Source organism: Coenobita brevimanus, chromosome 9, assembly GCF_032717465.1.
Source record: "Coenobita brevimanus isolate Jiangsu-jjx chromosome 9, ASM3271746v2, whole genome shotgun sequence".
NCBI lineage: Eukaryota > Metazoa > Arthropoda > Malacostraca > Decapoda > Coenobitidae > Coenobita > Coenobita brevimanus.
The window spans coordinates 1,275,001-1,285,000 of record NC_136962.1 but is presented as its reverse complement, the minus strand read 5'-3'; the positions used below and the strand labels follow the sequence as shown (position 1 = coordinate 1,285,000).

Sequence of the window (10,000 nt, the reverse complement as noted above, 5' to 3'; positions counted from 1 at the left end):
TCCTGTGGTTCGGGGCCAAGGAGAGATTTTTTTTTTTTTTTAATGCGAGGAAGAAGGAACCAAAGGCCTGAAAGCGTTTAGCATTTTGTTTTATTTCTCTAATTTGAGGGAGACAGCTTTATTCCCCTTTCTTTAATGGGAGCAGGGCAGTGAGATGGCGGGGGACAGGGCGACTTGGAGGCGATTTGTTTGTGGCCACCCCAAACGGGATTGAGGCGTCTGGCAATAGATAGATAGATAGATTTAATGGGAAGAAATGTATTCAACCACTTCTGCTTTCCCACTTATGCTACCACTTCTACCTTTCCACATCTACTCTTTATTGCGTTATTTTTTTGAGCAGTGGTATGCATTTTTTACTTGCTTCGTTTAATCCCTACACGCCGGGGGGGTTTTCCGATGTTGCACGCTCCTCCCTACAGGGTATATCCGTGATTGAAAAAAATCCCCTTACTTCCAACCCTATTATCTACCAAACTGCAACAGCTGGAGAAAATATTACACATACACAAGACTCAGCAACTCTTCCTCTTTCAAATCAAAGTATCGCCACGTCTTCAAGCGGTCCCGTCGATGAGTAGGGATAAGTTAAAGTTCAAAGGGTGGCGGGAACATGCTTGCGGCTATGCACGTCAACCGGCACATAGAGGTTAAATCCATGGTATATTATGCTATGTACCTTTCAATAATCTATGCCGTTGCTCTCAGAATACACTATAATCAGCTTATAACATTTAATTCATATATTCTATCAACAGCTCAGGCAGCCACTAGATAGGCCTGTTTTAATATTGAGACTCATGTGGTTATGGTACACCCCCACCACATATGTCAGGTTATTTGCTAGGCCTACAAATACTGTAGTCGTGGCGCGTGATTCTGAGGTTGTTATTATCGTGCCCTGGCAACCTACCATTCAAAAGTGCGTCTGATTTCGTGTATGATATCAGACGCAGGTGATTCGAGTATAATATATCCGTGTATGATAATATGATTCGTGTATGATACGAAATTGGACGCACTTTTGAATGGTAGGTTGCCAGGGTACAATAATGACAACCTCAGAGTCGTGCGCCGTGACTATAATATTGGTGGTGGTTCGTTGGCTGCAGGTTTCAGTTCATCTTGAGTGTGAGAGTCTACGGCTTGGTCAAGAGGGGCTTCCCGATTCTATTAACCGACACAAGAGCCAGTGTACATGATGGTCACTACCCCCAAAGACTTCAAAACAGTACAAAGGGAGCACTGTACATGGAGAATGCAGTTTGGGATCCTGTTACTCCAAGGCAACCAATGAAGATCAGATACAACGTGCCAAAGACCAGAATGTACACGCACTGTCCACAGGATCGTACACCGCCAAGAGAGGTGGACACAAGAGGGGAAGCACTGACATGGATGAGCCAGGTCCTTCAATTACAGACTCCTCAGCTCCCTTCACCCAGTCCTGCACGCTCCCACTGAATAAGAACCACCCATCTAGCAGCAAACTCTCATCCCTTTTCTGTCCAACTCTCTAATGCAAGAGTTAACCATTACTCCCAGTCCTTCATTTATGCAACAGGTCAACTCTGGAACAGTCTCCCTGTCTCTTCGCCGCACTGTTGCATCTTTATCTCTTTTCTATCGCTACTTCAATAACTCTCCTCCTCTTACTGGCTCCCTTCAACCTCTGTCTCTTTGTCGCACTGTTGCATCTTTATCTCTTTTCTATCGCTACTTTAATGGTCACTGCTCCTCTTACTGACTCCCTTCAACCTCTGTCTCTTCGCCGCACTGTTGCATCTTTATCTCTTTTCTATCGCTACTTCAATGGTCACTGCTCCTCTTACTGGCTCCCTTCAACCTCTGTCTCTTCGCCGCACTGTTGCATCTTTATCTCTTTTCTATCGCTACTTCAATGGTCACTGCTCCTCTTACTGACTCCCTTCAACCTCTGTCTCTTTGCTGCACTGTTGCATCTTTATCTCTTTTCTATCGCTACTTCAATGGTCACTGCTCCTCTTACTGACTCCCTTCAACCTCTGTCTCTTTGCCGCACTGTTGCATCTTTATCTCTTTTCTATCGCTACTTCAATGGTCACTGCTCCTATGAACTGTCTGCTTGCATTCCTCCACCTCTACGACGGGCGCGTAGCACCTGTCTAGCAACAAACTCTCATCCCTTTTCTGTCCAACTCTCTAATGCAAGAGTTAACCGTTACTCCCAGTCCTTCATTTATGCAACAGGTCAACTCTGGAACTGTCTCCCTCTGTCTGTACTCCCTACTGCCTATGATCTCCAGTCATTCAAACGCAGTGTGTCCAGGCATATCGTAATGAACGGATCTTGAATCTGGCTCTCTTTTGTATTGTTTTTGTTTCTTTTCTTAGAAGGAATGATTTGCGGGCTCCTGGCCTTTGGTTCCTTCTTCCTTGCATTTAAAAAAAAAGCGATAATTTGGTCCTCGATACGATAAACGATAACATGTGTTAAAGGACTGTTTTCCCGACTCAGCAGCTGCAAAGGACCTACAGATGAAATGAACGAAATGCCACAGCGTTGTACTAATGTTAGGGCAAAATGTTACCAGTACACCAGTCCTGTATGAGACAGCCCTAGCATGTATTCAATATGGATGGTGGGTGTTAGCTCCGAAGTGGTGACATGTAAAAATACCCCCACTAATACCACTACACCAGTCCTGTATGAGACAGCCCTAGCATGTATTCAATATGGATGGTGGGTGTTAGCTCCGAAGTGGTGACATGTAAAAATACCCCCACTAATACCACTACACCAGTCCTGTATGAGACAGCCCTAGCATGTATTCAATATGGATGGTGGGTGTTAGCTCCGAAGTGGTGACGTGGAGGTGTAGGAGGACTACAGGGCCTTGGGATAGGCTACTGCCCTTGAGAAATAGGTCCTGAAGCCTTTACCCAGAGTCAGACACGAGGAAAAAGAAGAAGAAGAGTTGGTGGAAAAATTAAGGAGTACCAAGGTTAGCCTCTTGGTAGATGAATCGCCAGACATCTCAACTTCTCTGCATCGGTGTGTTGTGGTATGGGTTGCAGAGACGACTGAAGTTGTAGGCACAGTTTGGCATCTGGCACCAATATTTAACACTGCAGATCCAGAAGGTGCACAGGAGGGTGCAATGGGAAGAATATTCTCTGCAATTATCAAGACTCTGAGTGACTTTAATGTGCCTGTTGCTGACATTACTGGATTGGATCTGACGGCTGCAGTAACATGATGAGGGAACATAACTCTGCTAGCAGCTGATTCAGAGAAGTACGTCCTGGCATATTCATAATGAAGTGCATATGCCATTCTGCACACCTGTGTGCTTCGAAACATGTAAGGAGGTAACTAACAGTGTGGAACAATTAGCACATGATGTGCACAACACACTAAACCAGTCATCAGAGGTTAGCTCGGTTTGCAGTTCCAAGAATTTGCTGGTGCTCAAAAGCACCGCATTCTGTCACCTTCTATAACGTGATGGCTTTCATATGCAGCAGTTGTGAGAAGAATGCTGAAGCAGTGGGGGCCTTTGCAAATGTACTTTACTGTCCTGTACTTCCAGCACCCCTGAAAGTATAAAACAGCTTCTACGGCACAAGCAGATGAACAGTTGCATAAGCCCTCTGGCAGGCTGTATTTTTGTTTTTTGGATGCGGGGTTACCCAAGTTCACCCAGTTCAACTTGTTGTTTCAAAGTGAAAGTGTTGTGATAACCTCAGTGCTGGACAAACCTGTACAAAGATATAGTGCTTATGTACATGAACTGGGGTTATGTAATGAGAACAGTGACAGAAGAACAGTGGATAACCCTGAACAGTACAACAACAGATCAAGGATGAAGGAATTCTGCTTGAAGTGTAAATCCTTCCTTGTGGCTTCTGCTAAAGAAATGAAGACGGGGTTTGACTCTGATGATGCAGTTCTGGCCAGACTAAGTGTGCTAGACCCAGCCAGTGCCATGGGTCACCAGGGAGTCCACGAGCAAAGCCTTGTTCCACTGGCAAGACGTCTTCCAAGAATTATAAGCCTTGATGATTTGACTGTTCAGAAATTAGACAATGAGTGGCGAAGACTTGGCATGGACAAGTTACCAGAAGAAGTAACGAACATGGTTAACAATAAGGGTAAAATCAAGGAGAAGTTCCCGACAAATTTTGGGGAACCGTAAAGACTGTCCTTAATAATGATGAAGCACGCTGGGTGGTAACCATATAACCAAACCATACGTGCTGCCTACGTGTCAACAAGTGGGTTGGTGGAGGGTTAGTGCCCCTCCCCGTAAAACAACTAACTCAAAGTCTGGCCACCCCTTACTGGATTATGGCGTCTGGCAATAGATAGATTGAGAGATAGACCCAAATATGAATGTAGCAGATTTGGCGTTTGCAGCTCTCTCGCTCCCTCATACCAATGCCAACTGTGAACGACGCTTTTCAGATCAACCAAATGAAAAGTAAAGACAGAAACAGATGGAAAACCCGCACTGTTTGAGATGTAGTGTTAGCTAAGCAGGGTGTTAAAAGCAAGTGGAATCAAAACTGCACAACATTTACACCTTCGAGTCTCTATCTGTCTATTCCCTGACATCTTAATCCCATAAAGGGTGGTCACAAACAAATTGCCGTCAACAGTAATGATTCAAAAAATGACCTCTGAGGTTCCGTACCTGAATGCCTCAGGGCAATTAACATTATTTTGGTACTGGTATGCACACTACAGTAAGTATTATTGATGAGTAGCCAAGAAACCATTTACAACGCTGGGTGGTAACCATATAACCAAACCATACGTGCTGCCTACGTGTCAGCAAGTGGGTTGGTGGAGGGTTAGTGCCACTCCCCGTAAAACAAATAACTCAAAGTCAAATGACCACCCCTTACGGGATTATGGCGTCTGGCAATAGATAGATAGATAGATAGGTCATTGTTTCATTGGGCGGTTACCTCAAAGAAAGCATAGGCCTACCTACTGTAAGGTATATACAGTAGTGTCTAAGTGATCTACACTCGTAACACCGCCTACGCACAATACTCTGAATTAGGTAGTGTTTGGCTATATAATAAAATAGTGGATCACTCCATTATGAAGTGCCATTTCCATACAATGCAAGTTATATTTTCAGTACAGTATGATAATTCAAGAGAAAATGTGATAATTTGATCATACTCGTATGATAAACTGCCCAGCTGGATCTGGCAACCCTGTTCTGCCAGATGATGGCCAGCAGCTGTTCAGTCAGGACAGACGATGCTGGTAAAGAGCTTGGAAAAGCTGTGGTAAAGAGCTCGGAAAAGCTGTGGTAAAGAGCTCACAAAAGCTGTGGAGCTTGTCTCTTGATGGATGACACTGAAACAACATATACCATTCACCTTCATTCAGTCACCGCTGGCTGAAGGAAAGGATTCTCACTGAGCTATCTCAATTGAAGTCAGTTCTACAAAAAAGAATCAAAGATAACCATCCATCCTCTACTCTCCAGACGCCTGCGATGACAACATGGTGAACTCCACTACCACAACTGATGGTGATGACGTGCAGAACATGCAGACCAACTACAAGTCCGCACAGCTGATACGCAAGAGAACAGCAGACTTCATAAAGAACAAAAAGCCACAAACTGCCATACCAGTGTCTAGCAATGTCAGTGATGGTCCAGGTGAACTGTACACCTTGATCCGCCGGGTCATGGTTGGGTCCGTAAATGACCTAGAGACTGAAACAAGGACCAATGTTTATCAATAGGACAGCATTTACAGTGAGCCAAAACATCATGTATGGATTCAAGTCTGACACACAAGTGAAGTACAAACCCAGCAGCGACTCAGCACCTTTCAAGCTGCAACATGCAAGAGAAAACCCCCAAGTTGTGGGACTTACCCTGACCGTCCATCGCGACACTCACAACAAAATGCTGATGAATTTGCTCAACGCACAGGGGCCACTGTGTGTCGCATGGCCGCACTCATCTCCTGGAAACTGCTCTTGGCAATACTGTTGTGGAAAACACCAGGCAGTTCCAAGGCCTCTGTGTGCCATCAGTCCTAAAGAACAGCACCCTCGTGTTCTTCACAGCAGACAACACAGACTTTGCTGAAAACACTGCAGATGGGACAGGAACCACTCATGGCACTATTACTGCAGTCTACCAGAAAGCGTACACTCCAGGAGAGCCAACTGCACCAGCTCTCATCATGGGTGAGGCACAGGGTTTATCAGCCACCCCACACCATGTACAGGTACTGCACTGTGACAGGCCAACACCACAGCACACAAAGAGATCACAGGAGTTCACTGTCAACAAATCGGGAGTCTCGGGATCATATCAAGTGACACATCTGGGATGGCTTGATGCTTCTACTCTGTCCAGATTGAATGATGGGGCCAGTTCCACAAGGTGCCTGCTTGGGCTGGCTACAGTTCACTGCTGTCTGTATGTCAGTTGGTGACTAAAGTCGGAGCCTTACCACTGCACCCACAGGTGGCGCATGAGTGGTCAACCCTTCTCACTGTGATCACGCGAGTCAGCTGAGGAGCTTGGCTGGTGGGGAAGGTCATCCCACCTTATTACATCTGACACGGCCTTGTACGGGAAAATGGTGCAGGTGCTGGATGCCAGGCCTGACTTGAAGCACACAGTTGTTCCCAGGCTGGGAGAGCTTCATGTCATCATGGCTGCTCTGAGGGCTCTTGAAGTCTCCACAGAGAACTCTGGCATAGATGATGCTTGAGTGGAGCTGATGTCTGTGGCCCCACAACAACAAGGCAAATCCTGAAATGTACCCACTACAAGCACACTCTTCGTGTCCACATCCACTCATATACAGCCTTGTACGAGATGACACTGGAGGAGTTCTTTAAAGAAAAACCAGAACTCACAAACATTTGCCTGGAGGCTGCAAAGAGGGTAGAAACTGCCTGCTAGGAGGGAAAGAAGTCTACAAAGGCCGAGTCTGTGCAACAAGGCCACATCAACCCACTCCATGTCTAGACTACTGCTGGAGTGATGGACACATTGCAGGACTGGGAAGCACACAGATTCAAAAATGCAATGTTCAAGTCAACGATGAATTATCTACACCGAGTGGAGACAATCCTGTTCTTCATGGCCGCATCTCAGAATGCTGACCTGATGCTCCACCTCAAAGCTGGGGAGGCTCTGAGCAAGCCGTTCTTTGCCATAGACCAACTGAAGTACAAGACACAGTGACCCAGGTACACAGCAGACAGGTATGATCTGACAACAAACCATCTTAATACCTGGAGAGCTGCAAGCAGGCAACATCTCAGTCACCAATAATGACATTCCCTTTGTGTCCACTGGAGCAGACCAGGCATGTGAACCTCTCAAGATGAAGGCTCAGTCAGGATTGGTTGGCATCTCCAACACTGCCAATACCAGACAAAGGTTCTTCAAGTGTCACACCAGAATTACCATGCATGTCAACGGAGTTCAAGAGTCAGTTTGGCATCCAAAATGGCAAGGTGACACAGCACCATGACCCTGGCCCAAGTACAGTGATAACAACAAGATGTACATATCCAGGAACCAGAAAACCACCATAAAGACCTGCGACCAGACCACAAACTTGAAGGAGACCAAGGATCTGTATGGGAGGCTGATGGTCCTTGCAGGATCCAGCAGAGACATAGACCAGAAGAATACAATTGGCCACTATGACACCAAGGGCAATGTTGACACCAATGGGTCACTCCTGCCATGCACTGACAAGTCAAGGCTATTCCATCCCCTGGTGAAGATGGCAAGACCAGATCCAGCCAGTGACGATCACCCAGCAACAGGGACAGTGCAACAAGATGCACATCCCATGGACGTGGCAGCCAGTGATCCTCAGCCATGTGGAAACACTGCACTAGTGGATGGCATGGTGCTTGTTCAGATAATAAAGCATCCAATAAAGCATCCACAGTTGTTACCGTCAAGGATGTCAGTGAGTGTTTCAACGGACAACTGATGTCCATGACAAAAGACTATGATGAGATTATTCTGGTGTTCGATACCTACCAGGCTGAGTCACTGAATAGTGCCACAAGAGAGGTGGCATGGAAAGGACCCAATCCAATACCATGTTAGAGACCACAGTCATCAAACACATGCCAATGAACCGGTTCCTCCCTCATGATAAAACAAAGTCTGATCTCACGGAGCATTTGGCAGCCACAACCTTGGATGCAGCAAGGACTCTCCCAAGCTGATCATTACGTCTGCTTCAGGACGTACCAGGAGTAACAACCAGCTGCTGTTTGACGACAATAACCATGAAGAAACAGACACACTGCTGATCCATCAGGCAGTACTAACGACCCATCACAACCCACAAAATGCAGAGTTGAGATTCTTCTCTCCTGGCATGGATATCTTCGTGATGGTCGTAGCAAACTATGACCTTCTCCCCCAAAACACATCTGTTGTGATGGCTTCTGGAGTTGGCCAGGTCGAACCAATATGGAAGGCTCCAGGTCAAGAAAGAGCCAAGGCTTTGCCCCCCTTCCATGCATTCACAGGGGCAGACAACACTGGCAGGTTCTGCAGGATAGGCAAGGCTACCTGGATGCATATCTACCTCAAAGCAAGTCCAGACATCAAGGCCTTGCAGATATTCTCAGATTCCACTACAGTGACTGAAGACACACTATCTACATTAGCTCTGCGTACTCACCAAAGGACATCCATATTGAGACCATCCCTGAACTGCGATGGCATCTTTTCTGCACACACATGGCAGAAAGCAACAAGATTCCACCAACCCCGGGTGCACTCAAACAGCACATCGCCGGAGCCCACGACCAGGCAAGACTATGGGGTCAGGCGTGTGGCCCAACAGGAATTCTTGGATCCCCTGACGAATGGATTTTACAAGACAGAGACGGCCAGCTAAGATCAACCTCAACTGACGTCCTGCCAGCACCAAAACCTATCACTAAGAGGGTCAGGTGCAGTGCAAAGTAGACTATTCCCCCTCCAGGTGGTCTAGCAAGGCCACGAACTTGACTTGCACTGACCTATGTTCGTGTGGTACCCAGTGTGAAACTGACGAGGGCTCAAGACACGTGGAAACAGATGCCAGTGACGAGGATGAGGATATGTAAATGACACGTGTAAACAGCTGCCAGTGACGAGGATGAGGATATGTACATGACACGTGTAAACAGATGCCAGTGACGAGGATGAGGATATGTACATGACACGTGTAAACAGATGCCAGTGACGAGGATGAGGATATGTACATGACACGTGTAAACAGATGCCAGTGACGAGGATGAGGATATGTACATGACACGTGTAAACAGATGCCAGTGACGAGGATGAGGATATGTAAATGACACGTGTAAACAGCTGCCAGTGACGAGGATGAGGATATGTAAATGACACGTGTAAACAGCTGCCAGTGACGAGGATGAGGATATGTACATGACACGTGTAAACAGATGCCAGTGACGAGGATGAGGATATGTAAATGACACGTGTAAACAGATGCCAGTGACGAGGATGAGGATATGTAAATGACACGTGTAAACAGCTGCCAGTGACGAGGATGAGGATATGTAAATGACACGTGTAAACAGCTGCCAGTGACGAGGATGAGGATATGTAAGAGACACGTGTAAACAGCTGCCAGTGACGAGGATGAGGATATGTAAATGACACGTGTAAACAGCTGCCAGTGACGAGGATGAGGATATGTACATGACACGTGTAAACAGCTGCCAGTGACGAGGATGAGGATATGTAAATGACACGTGTAAACAGATGCCAGTGACGAGGATGAGGATATGTACATGACACGTGTAAACAGATGCCAGTGACGAGGATGAGGATATGTACATGACACGTGTAAACAGATGCCAGTGACGAGGATAAGGATATGTAAATGACACGTGTAAACAGCTGCCAGTGACGAGGATGAGGATATGTACATGACACGTGTAAACAGATGCCAGTGACGAGGATGAGGATATGTACATGACACG

At 46.4% G+C, this 10,000-nt stretch overlaps 1 protein-coding gene across 1 annotated transcript in view; it reads right to left on the bottom strand.

Moving 5' to 3' along the window:
• Nucleotides 1–10,000, bottom strand: part of cno (adherens junction formation factor afadin) — a 284,268-nt gene that overhangs the window by 113,159 nt on the left and 161,109 nt on the right. The window lies entirely within an intron of this gene.